The sequence below is a fragment of the Mauremys reevesii genome, linkage group 3, assembly GCF_016161935.1.
Source record: "Mauremys reevesii isolate NIE-2019 linkage group 3, ASM1616193v1, whole genome shotgun sequence".
Lineage (NCBI taxonomy): Eukaryota > Metazoa > Chordata > Testudines > Geoemydidae > Mauremys > Mauremys reevesii.
The window spans coordinates 54842972-54864670 of NC_052625.1; positions in this window are offsets into that span (position 1 = coordinate 54842972).

Sequence of the window (21699 nt, forward strand, 5' to 3'; positions counted from 1 at the left end):
TAAAATTTATAGTAAAATTGCCAATGATTTACCAACTGCAATAACTGGAGAGGAATCACACTGCTGTCAGTTCCTGGGAATATCATGTGCTACACATTATCCTGGAACATACCAAGAAACAAATAGACCCTCAACTTAGAGAGGAACGAGCAAGTGTTTGATCACTGGGCGCATTTGCGAGCCGTATGGCTGTCCATAGACATATTATACAACAAAATGTTGAGTGGCAAGCACCTTTAGTAATAAAGTGTATAGATTTCCAGAGGCTTTTGACAGTGTACACAAAGATGTTCTTTGGAAAATTATGGCACATTACAGAATACCAGCAAAAATAATTAGAATAAGAAAGGATCTCTAGTGACAACATCAGGCAATGATTTGTAGTGACAACTGGAGTAAGGCAAGGATATATTATGTCCCCACAATTGTTTGCACTGGTCATAGCTATGCCATAAGGAAAATAACTGCAGAAGGCAACCAAGGAATTTTATGGACAAATGATAAAGCACAATTGAATGACTTTGTTTTTTCTGATGACATTGTCCTGTCCAATTCAACACATCATTTAATGGAAGAAAAGACCCAGCTTTTTCCAGATGCAGCAAAACAAATTTGTTTGTTCATCAACATGGGCAAGACAAAATATATGGCTATCAATGTCCCCAAAGTAAATTATTTTACCTATCTTGTGAGTGAGATGTGCAATGATGGTGACACCATGATAGATGCCAAGCAATGAATATCAAAAGCGGCAAACAACTTTCATAAATTTGAAAAGATTTGGAAAAGTAGCATGATTGGCACAGACACAAAAATACAAATGATTAACACCAGCATTATGTCTGTCCTTTATGAAGCAGAGTCATGGAAATCTACAACAGAAATTGATAAGAAGATCAGCTTATTCCAGAGTAAATCCCTGTGGAAGATCTCCAGAGTTGATTGGAAAAAGTTTCTTGCAACATTGGAAATTCTATATAGAGCAAACCAATCTAAGGCTTGATCTTGTCTTCATTGTTTTCTCCCAAAGGAAAAACAAAACTTTCAACTGGGTCTTCTTACCCAGTCCCAACTCCCTTCTTTGGGGGACCACTTCAGGAGACCCTCTCTCCCTGCAGCTTTACTCTGTGGATCACCTTGTGGCTCTGTCCTCAGTGAACTCCCTCTGACCCTTATAGCCCAGGTGCAGCCCCGTATCCTTAATTGGCTCGGCTTGGAGCACCTGGTCTGGCACAGGGGAGCTAGACTTACTTCAATCACAGAGGCCAGCCACCCTGAGACAGCTACTTCAAGAAACATTACACAGAGCAATAGAGAAAGAAGCCAAACCCATCAACATGACACTAGGAAACCTGAACAGACCAACACAACACCAAAAGAAACTGATGGATGCCCTGTATACCTGAGGGTGCAGGAGAATAAAGAAACTGATGGATGCCCTGTATACCTGAGGGTGCAGGAGAATAAAGAAACTGATGGATGCCCTGTATACCTGAGGGTGCAGCAGAATAAAGAATGGAGAATCCTGTATATCTAAATGGGGGCCCCCCTGCAAAAAGCTCAAGTGAACAGGCTTTAAGCAAGAGACCTCTGTAACATTTGGGGGATGTCATAGGATGGACTAGCACTCCCTGCTCTATGGCCCCCTTCTTGAGTTTTTCTTTCCCCTCACAAGTCCTCTAGCATGTCAGTTCTTTCAGGGCTATTATGGTATGTCTAGGGTTATTAGGTGCTGCACCTGGAGGGCCTACAGTCATGAACTCTTTACATGGACCCACTCGTTGGAGTCTCTCCCTCCATCATCTGCCTTATTTACATACTGCAAACAGAGTCCAGTCAGTTCCTAGCATTGCTGAGCAAGGCAACAACTTTAAATTTTCTTTCCACTGACAATGGAACAACCCTCATGGGATAAGTGTTCTTTTCTCCATGTACACAATAAATTATCATCCCCTCTTGTCACCTCTACCACCTAACCAAAGTGCTCAGTACAAGGGAACAAGCTGCTGCTGAATCCACAATGCTCCTGGTAGCCTCCAGCACACTTTGATGGGAATTATCTTCATTCCGGGTTCCCCTTTTTATGCCTGTCCACCCACAGAACTCTGCAAACCCACAATCCATGTAGGTCCAGTCTTCCTTCTCATGACCTTTACCCCTGCACTGGTAACAAACCATTGAATGGGTAATTGGGGCACCTTTGTTCATGTCTTGTGACCAATTCTAAGGCTTTGATGAATGAGGTTCCTCAAGCTTCCTTCCCTCTCTGTAGGAGGACAGAGCTCTTTTCGTGGAAAGTGTGATTCCACATGATACTCCTCTTAATTTCACAGCAGACTCTAACAATTCCGGTTGATGTGTCCAGACCCAGGCTCTTGTTGCCTCAGGGTCCAGAATAATTGAGTCTCTTTGGGCCTTTAAGTCCTGACTATCTGGCCTCAACCACCAGTTGGCCCAGTCCAACAATTTCCGTGCAAAAGCCCTGGGACATATCCTGCCATTGCATGTGGCTGCTCTGAAATTTTTGTGGTATTTCTCCTTTCACCACATGTGCTTTTAATCTTCAGTTGCAAAGCATAACAGAAGGAACCACTGATATACAGTAGGAGACTTCCATGCAGCTTTCTCTCCTTTCCCAGGCTCCTCCTTTACTTCCTGTTCCTCCCAAATATATATCCTCCCTATTATTGAGCCGATTGCCTCATCAGACCAGCAATTACCACCCAAGTATCAGTAATTCCCAACAGAAATGGTTTAATTTACTTAAATTAAGCCTGCAGTTTTCCTGTGCTGCAGCAATCTCAGGGTTCGTCTGCACTACAATAAAATACCTGCCACACAGCCACAGCTGGCCTGGGTCAACTGACTTGGGCTCCCAGGGCTCAGGCTGTGGGCTATTAAATTGCAGTGTAGAGGTTTGGGTTGGAGCCTGGGCTCTGAGACCCAGTGAGGAGGGAGGGTCTCAGAGCCCAGGCTCCAGCCCCAGCCTAAACCTCTACACTGCTATGGTTAGCCCCATAGCCCAAGCCCTGCAAGCCTGAGTCAGCTGACTGGGCTCTGAGACTCGGTGCTGCTGAGGGTTTTTTATCTCAGCCCTGGTCAGGGGTGGCTCCAGGCACCAGTGCAGCAAGCATGTGCCTGGGCGGCAAGCTGCGGGGGGCGGCCTGCTGGTCGCTGTGAGGGCGGCAGTCAGGCAGCCTTTGGTGGCACACCTGCAGGAGGTCCGCCAGTCCCGCGGCTTTGGTGGAAATTTGGTGTTGGGTATGCTGAAGGCGCAGGACCGGCAGATCACCTGCAGAAATGCTGCCGAATCCGTGTGACCAGCGGACTGCCCGCAGGCGTGCAGCCGAAGGCCGACTGACTGCTGAGCTTGGGGCAGCAAAAAACATAGAGCTGCCCCTGGCCCTGGTCTACACTATGAGTTTAGGTTGAATTTAACAGCGTTAGATCAATTTCACCCTGCACCCATCCACACGACGAAGCCATTTTTGTCAACTTAAAGGGCTCTTAAAATTGATTTCTTTACTCCCCGAGGAGGGGATTAGCACTGAAATCAACATCGCCGGGTCGAATTTGGGGTAGTGTGGATGCAATTCGATGGTATTGGCCTCCAGGAGCTATCCCAGAGTGCTCCATTGTGACCGCTCTGGACAGCACTTTGAACTCAGATGCACTAGCCAGGTACACAGGAAAAGCCCTGGGAACTTTTGAATTTCATTTCCTGTTTGGCCAGAGTGGCGAACTCAGCAGCACTCAGAAGCATAGGTGACCATGCAGTCCCCACAGAATGTTTCTACGCTCCCCCTATCATCTCTGTCCCTGGGGTTATCGCAGATTAGAAGGCGAAAAAAACACACTCGCGATGACATGTTTTCTGAGCTCATGCAGTCCTCCCGCACTGATAGTGCACAGTGTAATGCATGGAGGCATTCAGTGGCAGAGGCCAGGAAAGAATTGCTGTGTTTGCTTAACATCAAAAGTATGTCTCGCTAGCGATCCTGCCCGAGCCATGTTGCTCTGTCACATGCACTCCGCGCTGTGTCAGTCTTCGGCAGGGGCATGACCGCTTGGTGAGCTGGAAAGCCATAGATATAGACATTGCATTAGGTAGCTTCTGTAGCTAGAGGAAACATTCCTGTGCATTTGGCAAAGTTTGTGGCAAAAAAAGAGAAGCCCTGTAGTGTAGTGGTGATTATGTTCACCTAACATATGAAACATCCCTGGTTCAAAACCATGTGGAAACTGGTCACTGTTCCTTTTTCTGATTCCCCTCCTGCATTTTTAGTCTTAGAACAGACTGCGCTGAGAAATTTTACTTTGAATTATATCAATTATGAGTTAAATAATATGGAAGCTCTCTCTAAGTTATTGTCCCGGGTTCTTTACCCTTTCAGCTGCTCTGATAAATTAACATTTTTGTTAGGGGCGGGGGAAAATTTTCATGAAGCCTTATATAGGGACTAAATGCTATCTAGGACTCTGAAATAATCTTAATGTGGCCCATAGAGTGCAATCCTTCGTTCTGGATTTGTCATTCCACAAGTTGAACTGCTCCTTACGACTGTCCAGGCTTCATGAGCCATGGGAGCAAGGGGCAGGCTGGGGTAGGTGCGACCGCATGGTGCTGCCGGCTGGGAGAGCAGCCTGAGGCAGAAGCCTCCAGCTCGCATGATATTCCAGGCGAGACTGAATCTCCATGAGATGAAATTTAAAGAAGAGAATGACCTGAAGTCACTCCCATTTGGTGCTCTAAGAGGAGGATAGCCATGTCCAGGCACCCCTGATCGACCTCACCGAGGTCTGCCAGCTGAGCGGGACCCCGGCTGGCAGAAGCCAGCAGATGGAGCCCCAGACGGGCTGAGTGGCTCAGCCTGCTGCTGGTCTGGAGCTCTGTCCACTGGCCCCGCTCAGCCCGCTGTCTGCCTGGGGTTCCGATCATCGAGGCAGGCAGCGGGCTGAGTGGGGCTGGCGGACAGTACCCCGGAAAAAAGGCGCAAAACTGTTGTCTGCCGTTGCTTTCATGGAAGGGGGGGGGGGGCCTGACATGTACCGAAAACCACCCGCGACAAAGTTTTTGCCCCATCAGGCAGTGGGAGCTTAATCCAGAATTCCAATGGGCAGCGGAGACTGCGGGAACTGTGGGCTAGCTACCCACAGTTCACCGCTCTGTAAGTCGATGCTAGCCATGGTAGTGAGGACACACTCTACCGACTTAATACGCTTAGTGTGGACATACGCAAGAGACTGTATAAAATCGAATTCTAAAAAATCGACTTCTATAAAATCAACCTAATTTCGTAGTGTAGACATACCCTCAGTGTAGTCATACCCTCCGTATGCACGAGTCACAGAGGAGAAAAACGCAATCCTCCCTCAACCTGGTCACAGGATAAGGTACATCAGTGCAGCAACTTCAATAGCCCATGTTCTCATGAATTGTCCAAAGGCATACACCAGTGGCAAAGATGGAATTTAGTGCTCCAGAGTTCTTGTGTCTGTTGGCCTTGATTACCAGAACCTATTCCACAGCCCCTCTGCCTCCTTTCCGAAAATCTATAAATTAATGAGCTGAAAAAAAAATCTGTCATCACAGCACACAGGTGTTTCCATAATTTTCTGTTTTGCATTTACTTTACATTGAGCTTGGGCAGCATGAGTTTTATTCTCTTGATAATTAATGAGTAGTTCATGGGTCCACAGCGGTGTTTTGAAATATAATTATTAAATAATACATGCCACTTTTCACACTAAAAATGTTTTACAGACATTGGTTTATTAATCCTCACACCTCCTTTTGGGATGAGAAAATATTAGTTCAACTTTTCAGGTGGGAAACCGAGGCAGGCTAGATTACTCGCCTTAGATCACATGGCAAGTCAGTGTCAGGGCCAGGATTAGAATTTAGAATGTCTTACTGCCCTGATTTATGCTTGAACAACTAGACTACACATCTTTCTCCTAGTTTACTTTGAACTTCCTAAATGAAATGTCCAAATTATTGGGTCAGGTAATGCCTGTGTTATGCAGGAGGTTAGAATAGATGATCATAGTAGTCCCTTCTGGTCTTAAAATCTATGAATCTACTAATCTATTTATGTGTAAATTTAAAAAAAATCTCATATCTATATACAAAGTCAGTGTAATCCTCACGTACAGTCATTTGATTCAAAATATCTGTTCATTTCTCATCATCGTGATCATCATTCCACAGTGCAGAGAGGCCCAAACTAAGATCATGGATATAAGATACAAGCAGGGAGAACAGAGTACAAACTTCTTTAAAAATATCAGTATAAAACATTCCCCTGAACGCACAAGGTACCCCATATTAACAAAAAACGTGTGTGAGAATGATGTTGAGAGAATACATTCTGATAAAGAAACAGGGTTGGGCATTATTAAACACAACAGAGAGAAAGAAATGTTATTTAAAAATATGAAAAATACTTCTCTATTTTAAAAGGACAGTGTCCCTTTAAAGTATTATTGTTCTAGGATGAATCATTAAGGTAAAATATATTATATTTAAGTAATCATTAAAGGTGTTTGAAGAAATATCTTTTAAGAATGTTTCCTAATCTGCAGAACAGTATTTTGAGTAATACAGTGTACACAGAGATTGGCTAATGTGAATGAGTAGAGACATTTTCTATTAAGTTTTAATGTGCTAAGCTACAAATTGCAGGTGGTCTATTTTCAATCTATAAATGTTTGTAAGCAATTTCATTTTTTGTATGGAGGCTTCATGAAAACATATAGTAAAGCCTTAGTGTGTGTTCTCAGAATAATAAATTTAAATGCTGTATTACATTAGGGAGCATTCTTCATTGCAGATGCTATGACATCATGCCATTTGACAAAAATGTAATTAAGTGGAATTAATCTAAGTTGATATCTGCAAGTGCAGCTTCCTGCCAAATGTCAATAGTCATCCATTCCACTTGCTGTGTCATCAGCATAATGAGTAAAAGCAATGTGTTATGATACCTGATACTGGACTGGGCGCACTATACTACACTTGGAGAATACAATCTTATATTACGTTAGCATCAATATTATAGCTACTGTCAAATTTACCGAATGCCTTATAGTCAGTTTCTTGATATTAATGGCCAGAAGTGAAGCTGAGGCTGATTAATTCTCTTAACAAATCATGTGTAAATGTGATAAATAACTACAAGAGTTTTATTATTGTTATAAACTCCTATCAGTGATTTACAACAGATAATAATATGGATATATATTTTTAAACTCTGGCACCAATAGCTCAAGTTGAGCAGGTTTATTGAAAACCCAAGTAATTTTCAAGAAGTTAATACTGCTCCACCAATAAGACTTTTTAGAATCTTGACCTCTCACTCTGTATCTCCTCTAATTTGCTAGTCTATTTTTTGTTTAGATTTGGTCTGTTTTGATTGACTTTAGCTCACTAGGACTGGTGAGAAATGAGTGGGTAAACTGCAATGTACAGTGGATTTTATAGAAGAAAAACAATTCAAAAAATAGGTCTCTGCCTCTCTTTATTTTTGCTCTGCCTGTAATGAAGTTCCCTACCTTTAATTATAGCTTGCAGAGACAGAGTGCTGAATTACTTAATCTCTGTCTAAGCACTGGATTCTAGTTTCCTAAATGGCATGTGAGTGTTTGGCAACGGTGCCAAAATCCAAACCTAAGAATGAACATGCAGTATGAGATGTATACTATGTACAGTACATTTCTATTATCTGTCAGCCAGGCCCCTGAGCATCAAAATGTTTAGGAAATAGGAGAGGGCAAACGTCACATGGCTTTGTAATATGGCTTCTTCATCTGAACACAACACTGAAATAATTTGAAGTTCACAAACCAAAGCAAACTATGTAGATACTAAGATGATCAGCTGAAGTAAAAAACCAGACGTGTCCTTGTTTTTCAACAGAGATGAGTGTTGATTTGGAAACTCCTGGCTAAGAGTCTCCTTGCATTTCCAGTTGCTGGGAGTAACTCCAAAATTATAGTGCCCCACCCACATCTGCTTGGTATTGGCTCACTTGGGACACTGACTGAAACTAACACAGAAGGGAAGGGCATCAATAAAAGGGAGGGAGCACAGAAAAAAGGTCTACACAAGAGGGTGGTTTACAGCATGATACCTGTATCCAAGGCCCCTCATTCAGAGTTAAGTGTAGTCCCTTCACCCCAGCTCCCTCGCCACACAATGGTCATAAACAGCAGAAGCAGCTACTAGATAATCCCCTGGCAGGAGATTTCTTGACCAACACAGAGACAGTGGAATGGCTACATGGCCCCACATTGTAGCCACTGGTGTAGGAACATGCTTTGGGGGCAGAAGAGTTGTGGCCAGAACACACAGGGACATGGCGATAACACCATTGCACTTCAGCTACTCAGTGCTGCTGGACAGCATCTATAAAGGTAGGGAGTGTAATAGTGAGCATTTGGGGCTGTTCAGAGAACAAGGAGGGAGTATCTCTATATCTTAGACCTTTTACACTAAAAGTAAAACAGTGTTTTTAACTTGCGACACTGTCACCTAACCTGGATACAACCAACACAATTGGGTTGTGTCTACACAGCAGCTTTTTTTTTTGGTCAACTGTGGTTGTGCATTCACATCTACAAACACTGGATTTTTGCCTTTGCAGGTCACCTCCGGTTATACCTCCATAACAATGACAGCATGGGTAAGTTCCAGTCCAGTTTTATGCCTTTTGGGGGGCCGGAAACTATATGAGTCACAGTCATGAATAGCCACCTGTTGGCTTTGGACTCAGTCAGTTTGCCTTTTTGGTTATACTAAAGCTGTGATCACCTATGTAATTAACCGTAGTTTTTGGCTTTGGAGTTTAAAGGGTGTTGGTCCTATACAGCTGTGGTTCTCAACCAGGGGTATGCATACTTCTGGGGGTACGCAAAGGTCTTCCAGGGGCACATCAACTCATCTAGCTATTTGCCTAGTGTTACAACAGGCTACATAAAAAGCACTAGTGAAGTCAGTACAAACTAAAATTTCATACAGACAATGACTTCTTTATACTGCTCTATATACTGAACACTGAAATGTAAGTACAATATTTATATTTCAACTGATTTATTTCATAATTTTATGGTAAAAGTGAGAAAGTAGGCAATGTTTCAGTAATAGTGTGCTTTGATACTTTTGTATTTTTATGTCTGATTTTGTAAGCAAATAGTTTTTACGTGAGGTGAAACTTGGGGGTTCGCAGGACAGATCAGACTCATAATTTGTGTGGATGGTCCCTTTATTTAAACTGTGAAGATTCTACAACTGAACCGCATCCCCTCATGACTTAGAACTAGGGCTGTCAAGTGATTTAAAAATTTAATCGCAATTAAGCACACAATTACAAAAATTAATCCTGATTAATTGCACTGTTAAACAATAATAGAATACCATTTATTTAAATATTTTTGAATGTTTTCTACATTTTCAAATATACTGATTTTAATTTCAACATTGCATATAAAGTGTATAGTGCTCATTTTATATTTATTTTTAATACAAATATTTGCTCTGTAAAAAACAAAAGAAATAGTATTTTTCAGTTCACCTCATACAAGTACTGTAATGCAATCTCTTTATCATGAAAGTTGAACTTACAAATGTAGAATTATGTACAAAAAATAACTGCATTCAAAAATAAAACAATGTAAAACTTTAGAACCTACAAGTACACTCACTCCTATTTCTTGTTCAGTCAATTGCTCAGACAAACAAGTTTGCTTACATTTGCAGGAAATAATGCTGCCTGCTTTTGTTTACAGTATCACCTGAAAGTGAGAACAGACATTCGCATGGCACTGTTGTAGCTGAAGTTGCAAGGTATTTATGTGCCAGATGCGCTAAAGATTCATATGTCCCTTCATCTTCAACCACCATTCCAGGGGACATGTGTCTATGCTGATAATGGGTTCTGCTCGATAACAATCCAAAGCAGTGCAGACTGACGCATGTTCATTTTCATCATGAGTCAGATGCCACCAGCAGAAAGGTTGATTTTCTCTTTTGATGGTTTGGGTTCTGTAGTTTTTGCATTGGAGTGTTGCTCTTTTAATACTTCTGAAAGCATGCTCCACACCTCATCCCTTTCAGATTTTGGAAGGCACTTCAGATTCTTAAACCTTGGATTAAGTGCAGTAGCTATCTTTAGAAATCTCACGTTGGTACCTTCTTTGCGTTTTGTCAAATCTGCATAAAAGTGTTCTTAAAATGAACAACATGTGCTGGGTCATCATCCGAGACTGCTATAATATGAAATACATGGCAGAATGCAGGTAAAACAAAACAGGAGACATACTATTCTCCCCACAAAGAGTTCAGTCAAAATTTAATTAAAACATTATATTTTTAACAAGCGTCATCAGCATGGAAGCATGTCCTCTGGAATGGTAGCTAAAGCATGAAGGGGCATATGAATGTTTAGCATATCTGGCACGTAAATACCTTGCAATGCCAGCTACAAAAGTGCCATGTGAATGCCTGTTCTCACTTTCAGGTGACATTGTAAATAAGAAGATGGCAGCATTATTTCCTGTAAATGTAACAAACTTGTTTGTCTTAGCGATTGTCTGAATAAGAAATAGGACTAAGTGGACTTGTAGGCTCTAAAGTTTTACATTGTTCTGTTTCTGAGTGCAGTTATGTAACCAAAAAAAAATCTACATTTGTAAATTACACTTCACAATAGAGAGATTGCACTACAGTACTTGTATGAGGTGAATTGAAAAATACTATTTCTTTATTTATAATTTTACAGTGCAAATATTTGTAATAAAAAAATATAAAGTGAGCACTGTACACTTTATATTCTGTGTTGTAATTGAAATTGATATATTTGAAAATGTAGAAAAACATCCAAAAATAATAAATAAATTCAGAAAGTTAATAAATTCAATTGGTATTCTATTTTTTGACAGTGCGATTAAAACTGTGTTTAATTGCGACTAATTGTTTTGAGTTAATCATGTGAGTTAACTGTGATTAATCGACAGCCCTACGAAGAATCTATAGTACTGTAGTTTGTTAGTAAGGTTTCCATTAGTGGTTCCTCACTGCTTGTGGCTTGAGGCCTGCTCTTGCTATTCAGTAGCCACAATCATGTTAAACTCAACCTGTGTTCTCTACCTTAGTGGCCCAGATTGTGGTGGTTTAATTTTAAGACATCATTTTTGGATGTTAAAGCCACTAAGGGGGAAGGACCCTGCAATATTTGACATGTCCTCCTTAAGCCCCATCAAAGAATCATAGAAGTTTAGGACTGGAAGGGACCTCAATAGGTCATCTAGTCCAGTCCCCTGCACTCAAGGAAGGACTAAATAATAACTAGACCATTCCTGGGAGGTATTTGTCTAATCTGTTCTTAAAAGCCTCCAATGATGGAGATTCCACAACCTCTTTAGGCCAATGGTTCTCAAACTTTTTTTTCATGGACCACTTGAAAATTGCTGAGGGTCTTGGCAGACCACGTAATGATCTTTCCAAATGTTGTTTGTACTATTAGCTAACTATTGTAAAGCGCTTTGGATAAAAGCACTATATAAAAATAATCTTAATAATAATAAACTTGTTTTGTTCTACAAATAAAAGCACACAACTCATATTTTAATATCAGTAGTCTTACCTTTCTAATGGATGGATGGAGGGCCGGCTCCAGGCACCAGCGCAGCAAGCAGGTGCTTGGGGCAGCCAACAGAGAGGGGCGGCATGTCCGGCTCTTTGGCAGCAATTCAGCGGCAGGTCCCTCAGTCCCTCTCGGAGGGAAGGACCTGCCGCCAAATTGCCGCCGAAGTGCCGCCCCTATTGGGGCTTTATTTTTTGCCGCTGGGGCAAAAAACCTCTGTGTTGCCCTCTCACCCCGCCGCAACAGCCACCGAGTTGGGGCTTGGAAGAAGGGAGGAGTCTCTCCCCCGCCACAGCAGCCACAGAGCTGAGGCTGGGAAGACGGGCCATCTCTCCCCGGCAGCCGCAGCCCTGGGGCTGGGGAAAATTGCTTCTTTCTCTGGCTGCCACAGCCCTGCATGTCCCAAATTCCCCCTACCGCCTCTTCCCACCCTTCTTCCCCCTCCCATAAACTCCCTCTGCCCCCCAAGGCCACCACTTCACCTTATGTGTGCGTCTTCTCCAGGATCCAGGCACCTAATTAGTGGAGCCAGGCCTGTGCAGCTCCACTAAGTAGGTGGGTGGCCCTTCATTCTTTTGTGTGCGGCCGCCTAGGCACACACCTTAGAGGGAACTATGCGTGGACCACCTCATAATCAGGATGTTTTTCCTAATGTCCTCCAATCTAAACCTCTCTTGCTGCAATTTAATCTTATTTCTTCTTGTCTTATCCTCAGAGGTGAACAAGAAGAATTTTTCACCCTCCTTCTTGTAACAACCAATTTGCTCCTGAGAAGCTATGCATTACCATATCAATCTTTTGGACCCAGTACTGTCAACTCATATTCCTCTCAGAAGAGAGGTGCGGTCCAAGCACAGGTCTGGGAACCAGGCACTCCTGAATTCTAATTCTAGTTACAACACTGACTTCTCCTAGGCCTTCAGCAAGTTACTTGGGGCAACTCTTCCAAAGGTACCCCTCCAGTTTTGAGGCTACTCATTTTTTATGTGCCCAGCTTCAGACACCTTGGCCTGATTTTCAGATGTGTCTGATGCCTACAGATCCCTTTGTCCTCAGCTGTAGCTGAGGTACCCCACACTTCTGAAAGTTATACTCAAGGTATCTCAAGTTGGGTACCCAAAATCAGAGGCCAGTTCTGGAAAACTTTGGCCCCAACCTCTGCCTTAATTTCTTTGTCCATAAAAGTTAAGCATAATATTAATATCTAACTTGCAGGGTGTAATGGCAGCTAGTTAGTTAATTTTTCTAAATCTCTTTGAAAGTGAAAAGTACTGCGTAAGTGATAAGCATTGTTAAATTGTCATTGTAGTGAATTTCCAGATCTGTTATGCTGGCTGTGGGGAATCACTCCGGTGATGCGAGCAGTTGACTTGGAATGGGTAGACAGAAGAAGAATGGAGAACTGGATATTGTGTGATTCTGGCCCCACTGTCCATATGCATACACTGGGGTGAGCACTGTGTAAGCAGAGTTTTTAGGGGAGCCAACCTATCTAATCTGTGGTATTTATATGACAATAATCTAGGCACCTATTCTTCATAGTGATTGCTGCTTTTGCCTTGAGATGCCTCATGAGACATGAGTGTGAGGTGAAGGGGAGGGGGGAAATTATTGCTAAGGACAAAATGGCAGGTTGGAACTGTGGCACAGTGATCTGTGTGATCAACAAAGAATTTGGAAAAACCTGCTTTGCTAGAAAGCTCTCTTTTATTTAAAAAACAAAACCTTCTAGGCTCATAAGACTGGGAAGAACGTAAAGTTACCTGCTGTCATTTTAAAATATGCTGCCTGCCATTCCGGCTCCTCATTCCCTCTTCAATTGTCCCTCAAGAGTCCAGTTTTCCTGAAAGTGGGTTTTGAGACTTGGGAGTACTCATTAAAAAAGATAGGATGCTACAGAGTGTGACATTCCCCTCTGGTGTTATCTGGACCTGTGATCTAGGGTGACCAGATGTCCTGATTTTATAGGGACAGTCCCGATTTTTGGGTCTTTTTCTTATATAGGCTCCTATTACCCCCCACCCCCTGTCCCGATTTTTCACACTTGCTGTCTGGTCACTCTACGGTGATCTGCTAGGTCACTCCAATCCTTGACTCTGGGAGCCAGGCTTACCCTGCTCTGCTGTGAGAACCCCAACTCCTGGGTTGTTCACGCACAGCCTCTAGCATGTAAGCTACTCCTTGGATTGTGCAACCGAATGACACTAGCCAATATCTCCAGACACAACCCTAGGACTTCCGTCAGAAACCTCTCACCACAGGCTGGCTGGTTGCCCTTCAGCCAGGCTCTCCCCTTTAATCAGTGCTTCAGTCGCTTGGTGTGGTGTCTGTAGATGTAGATGGAAGAGAGAGGAAGAGTATGGCAAACATCTCTCCCTTTTATCATGTTCGTTCTTCCCTCTTGGCTTTGCCTGCCCCACTTTCAGAGTCAGATGAGCATTACCTCATTGCAATCCAAACTGATCAAGGGAAGGGGGGGTGACTCACTCGAGAGTCCAACAGATCCTTTTGTTGCTGCCTGGGCCAGTGTCCTTTGTTCCTGTGAGGCTGGGTTGGGTTTGTCCCATACATGCCCTGATGAGTTGTGAACTGCCTCTCTGCTCTTTGAGAGTTTTTGCCTGGGCTTATTTTAAGCCATGAGGATACATTTTCAGCCTAATAACTATATACATGAAATTATAACCTATAACATTACTGTAACAACAATTACTATAACATCACTATAACAACAATGCTCAGTGCATCATGAGCCTTCCAAAGACACCCAACATAACAAACTTTGCATTGGATACCACACAATCATTTTACAAGGATGAATATGGGTGTGCTGGGTGTTCCCCCGAGGTACAGAGCGTCACACAGAGTATCTCAAAATTGTATTAGGGTCAGATCACAAAATAATGATACCATTACTGAGAACGTATCTCAGCAGATGTTCAAAATTAGACCTGTAATGCTTTAATGCTGTTTCAAGAGGACCTTACTCCTACTTTCACAATGAGGTGAACATACATATTTTGAAAGTACTGGGTCAAAAGAGCCTCAGTGTTTCAAATAAACTAATGATATTGAGGACCACACCTGATACTGAGGACTGCTGTTTGCTGGGGTATCCTGCATTGTGTTGTTTGCCTTGCACTGCAGCATGCTTGAGTACCGCTGTATGACTGCTACCCCCCTGGGCACTCCTGAAACTGAGATGCATATCTCCTGAGTCTATTCCACTGAGAAAAAATATGAATTAAATAATAAATCTCTTTTAGTTCTCCAAAATATGGTGTCTCTGAGAAAGTCACAGCCTTTCAAGGCAACTTCAGCCTCGGTTGGATACCGCATCAGTGCAGAAGTGAGCGTATTTTATAAGAAAATGGCACTATGAAATCAGGCCAATGTGAGACTAAATGGATGGAAAATAGTAAGCCTGTGTTTTTTGTAATGCAAACCTACAGGGGCTTGTTTGCCAGAGTCCTGAGGCAACCTAACTCACTGAGGTTCTGCTAAATAGGAGATCAAAATAAATCATTGGAGTTGCAGGAATCTCATTTGAGAACTAATTAGACTTTATCCTGGTTGTTTCTCCTCAGTAGCTTAAACTCAGTCTATCAACACAGAAGTAAAGTACTAGGAAATAAAACATTTTACAGTAGCCTCCTTTGGGATGAGGCTCATGGGATAATCAGTTTCTTGTACAGGAAAGCATGAGGATTAAAAAAAGACCAAAAAAGTTATAACTTGGTCATGTATGAAGGACCTGGACAGCTAGAATGAGGTTAATTATTTTGATACTGTAACTTTAGGAAGCTATGTTTCCTCACATGCTTATGCTACCATCCTCTATATCAGGGGTTCTCAACCTTTTTCTTTCTGAGGTTCCCCCAACATGTTATAAAAACTTCACGGCCCACCTGTGTCACAATAAAGGGTTTTCTGCATATAAAAGCCAGGGCCGGCATTAAGGGCTAACAAGCAGGGCAATTGTCTGGGGCCTCATGCCACAGGAGCCTCTGCAAAACTACATTGCTCAGACTTCGGCTTCAGCCCAGATTCAATCCCATGTGGCAGGGCTTCGGCTTTCTGCCTTGGGCCCCAGTGAGTCTAATGCTGGCGCTGCTTTGGGAACCACTGCTCTGTATGCAGAAGACCTTTTAAACTCCCTCAAAATATCTTTATCTGTGCAAAATAACTTTTGCTTGGTGGGCTTCGTTTCAAATCAGTTTCTCTTTATCCACCAGTTTTCCTTATAATGAATTCAAATTTGCATTAGTACAGCAACTTTTGTCCAAGAACCTAAAAGCATTTTATAAATATCAATCAAGCCACACAATACCTCTCACATATGTATTATCGCGGATACATTAAGATGGGTAAACTAAGGCAGAGGTTAAATGGTATATGCCCCACATCAAACAGAATCAGTGGAAGAGTTGAGATAGAGTCTCGACTCCCAGCTCCCTTCTCTAAACGTTAGACCACATTTCCCCTAAAAATCACTTTCTGAGATATCATAGAATTTCCAGTCTTTGGTCCTGTTGTAAATTAACCCTGCAAGCATCTGTCTTACCCATAAGCCATACTAAATCTTTTTTGCGGTTGCTTAGAGCTCTGGTATGCATTCCTTTATTTTGTGTCTGATTCGTTTACCCCTTTTGTACCTTAGGAGGTCACAGTGCCCTGTTTAATAAAAGTGTGTGGGTTTTTTTAAACTATGTATTTAGAAAGTTTTAACAAGTTTATAAATCCTTGCCATGTAAATATCAGAAACAAAACAAAATTAGCTTTTGTTTAGAGAAACATTATCCAAGAATATAGTCATCCGATCTTTCTATTTAACAGGATGTTACCATATTACAGAGCATCATTACAACATCTAGCTTGGAAAAAAGGAGACTAAGGGGGGATATGATGGAGCAGGGGTAGGCAACCTCTGGCACGCGTGCCAAAGGCCGCATGCGGGCTGATTTTCAGTGGCACTCACAGTGCCTGGGTCCTGGCCACCCGTCCGGGCGGCTCTGCATTTTAATTTAATTTTAGATGAAGCTTCTTAAACATTTTAAAAACCTTATTTACTTTACATACAACAATAGTTTAGTTATATATTATAGACTTATAGAAAGAGACCTTCTAAAAACGTTAAAATGTATTACTGGCACGTGAAACTTTAAATTAGAGTGAATAAATGAAGACTCGGCACACCACTTCTGAAAGGTTGCCGACCCCTGTGATAGAGGTATATAAAATCATTAGTGGTGTGGAGAAAGTGAATAAGGAAAAGTTATTTTTTGTTCCCATAATATAAGAACTAGGGGCCACCAAATGAAATTAATGGGCAGCAGGTTTAAAACAAATAAAAGGAAGTTCTTCTTCACACAGCGCATAGTCAACCTGTGGAACTCCTTGCCAGAGGAGGTTGTGAAGGCTAGGACTATAACAGGGTTTAAAAGAGAACTAACTAAATTAATGGAGGTTAAGTCCATTAATGGCTATTAGACAGGATGGGTAAGGAATGGTGTCCCTAGCCTCTGTTTGTCAGAGGATGGAGATGGTCGGCAGGAGAGAGATCACTTGATCATTACCTGTTAGATTCACTCCCTCTGGGGCACCTGGCATTGGCCGCTGTCGGCAGACAGGATATTGGGCTGGATGGACCTTTGGTCTGACCCAGTATGGCCGTTCTTATGTTCTGATGTTATGTTCTTATAATATGTCAAAAATGTGTTTTTAGTAGTAGAATGCTATGCAGAGGAAAGAAAAACAAAATGCACAAGTTTAGAGAGTCAATTGAACTCTTCAGCAAGAGGCCGCAGCTTCCATGTTGAGGGCAGGCCCACAGCTGTATTAAAAATATAGTAGTGGTATTTATTCATGTCAGTTATCCATACACTGAAACAATTTAACATATAATAAAAAGCAGCATAAACATGTGGATTATAAGGACAATCAAAGGAAATGGAAACATAGTGTAAAACCAAGCACAACTATTTAAAAGTTCCTCGGTATTCTGTTTGGGACTTTTGTAATGTTTATTAGGAATATTGATTCTTTTGTACTGTTACATTTTAAGTGTTCTCCCCCGCCCCCGCCAATACAGTGGATATCGGTAAACAAGACTTTCATAGCTGATATATATAAGATTTAAAAACAGCTATTGCAATATATATGCCAAATAGTGGATGATCCCACACATCATGAACTCTGTGGTCCCTCTGCAACGTGCTGTGTGGTGGGCAGCAAAGATGTTATAAAAACCTGGTGCTGGTGTGGAGGGGATGTGGTTATACGGGATGTTCTCTGCTCTGTGTAGCCATCACTTTCTCCTCCACAGGAAATTCACATGGCCATCGGGCCATGTAAAAAGTAGGGATTAGTTAATGTTGCTTCAAGTAGCATTTATTATCTTTCCATGCTCTATGACCCCCATTGTATGGGTCAGAGAGTACAGACCACTGTCCAGAAATCAATGGCAGTATAAGTTTGCTTGTGTGTATGTGGTGGTGATGTTAGGGGGAGCCTGGAAGATGCAGATAGGATCAATGTAAAGTTAAGCTTTGAGTAAATTGGACTAAGCACATTCATAAGTCTTTGCAGGACTGAAGCAATAATGATGGAATCAGAACTCATCTTGTTCAAACCCACAGAAAATCAGTGATAATCCAAAATCAGAAATAGAACTCAGGAGCCCTGATTCTCAGTTCTCTGTGCTAATTCACCCCTATTTTCTCTCGTATAATGTTGTCTTTGAAATTCCTTTTGTGATAAAATTTCTCATGCTCAGGTGTCTCGCAAAGTGGGCTCACCAAGTTTCAGTTGTCCAGTTGATGTCTAGCTCACACAAGGTAGCTCAAAAAAGGTCTTTCTGTGACCTAAATGCAAAATGTGTTCAGCTATAGGGTCTGCCTAGTTTCTTGGGTTTTAGTAGAGGGAAGACCGTCCATCCATCCCCCGGCTTTACTTGAGGCCGGGTCTTTTCGTGCTACTAGAACACCTGCTGTGCTGTGCCTGGTCTGAACCCTGATTGTGAGGCATCCAACATTTGTTAGTTTGCTTCTGTGTTGACCTTTTAACTCAATGTCTGAAAAACACTTAAGAGACAAGATCTCTCAGTAGCACCCTCAGCTCTATTAACTGTTCTCTGGTTCTCAAGAGTCTTCTCCCATAGGTGCTGGAACTAAGGGAGTGGGGGGTGCTACAGGGTTTATAGTTTGGTTCAATGGCTGTCAGGACCCTACTATAAAAATTGTTCCAGCATCCCGTCCTCCAGCAAAACATTGGGAAGGTAAAACTGGATATTCCTGGTACTTTTAATGTACAAACAAGAAAAAAAAAAGTCTTGAATTGTTTCAAATATTCTTTATATATTCATAAATAAATCCATTTTTCTTTCTTTTGCAAGTTGCCTTTAAGGATATTAGAAACATCAGTAAGAAAAGAGGAATTGAGAAGATGACAATGTAAAGAATTTAAATTTAAAGAAAGTTGAAAGATTTTGGGACAGATTCTCCCCTCAAATACTCATATGTGATTAATTTTGGCTTCAATGTGTATGGTTAACTGAGGGTACAGCTTGATTCTAAAGATATTATTGTTGTAAGGTTTCAGTTCAACAGCGGGACAACGGCACAGCTGTAAGAACTGATGGGTAGATGCACATATGATTTCCTCTTATTCTTTGCTCATGGGTTGCTTATAGGGGTTTCTTTCATTCACTATCTCCTGAACGGTTTGGTTTGGACCTGTGAGAAGGGAAAGGAACTGTGTTTTGCATCTTGGGAACCAGAAGAAGTGTCTAGGACTCTAGGTCAAGAGCAGGAGACAGAGTGAGCCAGCTGAGCCAGAATATTCATGCTTTGTCCCACCCCCTATGACATCATGGAATTTGAGGGAATTTCCACCAAAGGCAGTGCTCCTGGCTGGGAGAGCAGAATAGGGCAGTTGTTGTCAAACTTTTTTTCTAGGGACCCAGTTGAAGAAAATTGTTGATGCCCATGACCTGGGGATGAGGGGTTTGGGGTGTGGGAGGGGCTCAGGGCTGGGGCAGAGGGTTGGCATGCGGGGGTAAGGCATTCAGGATGTGAGAGGGGGCTCAGAGCTGGGGCAGAGGGTTGGGGTGTGGGAGGGGGTCAGGGCTCTGAGCTGGGGGTGCAGGTTCTGGGGTGGGGCTGGGAATGAGGGGTTTGGGGTGCAGGAGGGGCTCCAGATTTGGGGAGGCTCAGGGCTGGATCAGAGGATTGGGGTGAGGGAGGGGGTCAGGGCTCTGGTCTGGGGTGCAGGCTCTGAGTTGGGGCTGGGGGTGAGGGGTTTGGGGTTCAGGAAGGGGTTCTGGGTTTGGGAGGGTCTCAGGGCTGGGTCAGGGGATTGGGGCACGGAGTTGGGGTGCAGACTTACCTCCAGTGGCTCCCGGTCAGTGGTGCAGCTGGGGTGCAGAGGCAAGGTTCCTGCCTGTCCTGGCACCGCAGACTGCGCTGTGCCCCAGAAACGGCCAGCAGCGGGTCCGGCTCCTAGGTAGAGGCACGACACTTGCCTGCAGTCACCGCCCCTCCTCCCCCCCATTCCCAATGGGAGTGCAGAGCCAGTGCTTGGGGCGGGGGCAGCGCCTGGAGCCCTGTGGTCCCCTTGCCTAGAAGCCGGACCTGCTGCTGGCCACTTCCGGGGTGCAGCGCAGTATCAAAACAGGTAGGCTCTAGTTTGCCTTCGCTGGGCAGCACCGCTGATGGGACTTTTAACATCCCGGTTGGCAGTGCTGACCAGAGCAACCCAGTGCCTGACATGCCACAACCCAGTACTGGGTTTGAAAAATGCTGGAATAGCAATTCAAAGCAATGTTGGACTTGAGTTAAGCATAGTTTAATATTATTAATACAAATTATATTAAACCTAATGGTATGTTGAGAATGGAATGCAGCTTCCCATGCTCACTGGACTGTAATCTAATGGCTCAATCCTCCAGTCCTTATTTACATGAAGATTCCCACTGAAATTAATAGGACTACTTGTGATAATCAAGACTGCAGAGTCAGACCCTAACTGCTAAGAAAAGACCTATATTGTAAACAGAATCCCATATCCAATGCAACATTTCAATACATGAAAGCATAGTTACTTTATTTTTACATTTTTATATTTTTACAGTTAATACCAACAATAATGGCCTTTAGGCTGGGCTCTTCCTCTCATTTAATAATTGTCTGTGCTAATGGCTGTTAACTCTTCCAACTAGTCATTGAAGTCTGTTTGCACTGTATCAGTAATAATGTTAATTTTGGGTGCCTGGCCTTTATTATTTTATATTATATTTTATCATATGCTATTTTAATATCCTATTCTATACTATTATAATTATTTACTCTGGGCCTTCTTTCTTGCTAACTCTTAAAGTGCAGTCCTACTTTAAAAAGTGATTGTAAAAGTAGTATCAGAGGATAACAGGTTTGTTTTCTCTATTGATTTTTCCAGAGTTTACAAGTAAAATGATATTTTTTCTAACTGCTAGCTACACAAACTCATCTTAAGATCAGAGAGTCAAACTATTTTTTCTGGCTCTTGCATCATCACCTGTGGTAAAGGTTCAGCTTAGTTATATACCTGTGCAACTGAAGACAATTGGGTTGCACAGGTCTAACTGACTACAGAATTTGACCCTGCAGCTGCAGCTTAGCAAATCTGTTCATGATGGGTAAGTCAGAATATAATTCAGTTCACTCTCCCATAGATATTTAAGCTTCTCAGGTTTAACAAAAATATAAAGTAAAATACATGTTCTCATTAAATAATAAGGCAACAAATATAACTCTGAATGAACACAGGGATCAGGTCCGTTGGATGAGCGGGGGGCATTTTTACATAGTCACTTTTCTGACCATAACTGCACTTTCACCTTGGAATAACCTCCCACCACTGATCCTCCAAGTACCTTCTCTTGTTCCCAGTCTTTTCAAATCCCTCCTTATAACCCATTTCTCCCACAAATATTTTCCAAGCTGAACTTCTCAGCAGTGATCCCTTCCCAGTCTCATGCACCCAAAAGTCTGATTTTGCAGGGAGGAGGAAGAGAATTCTTTTA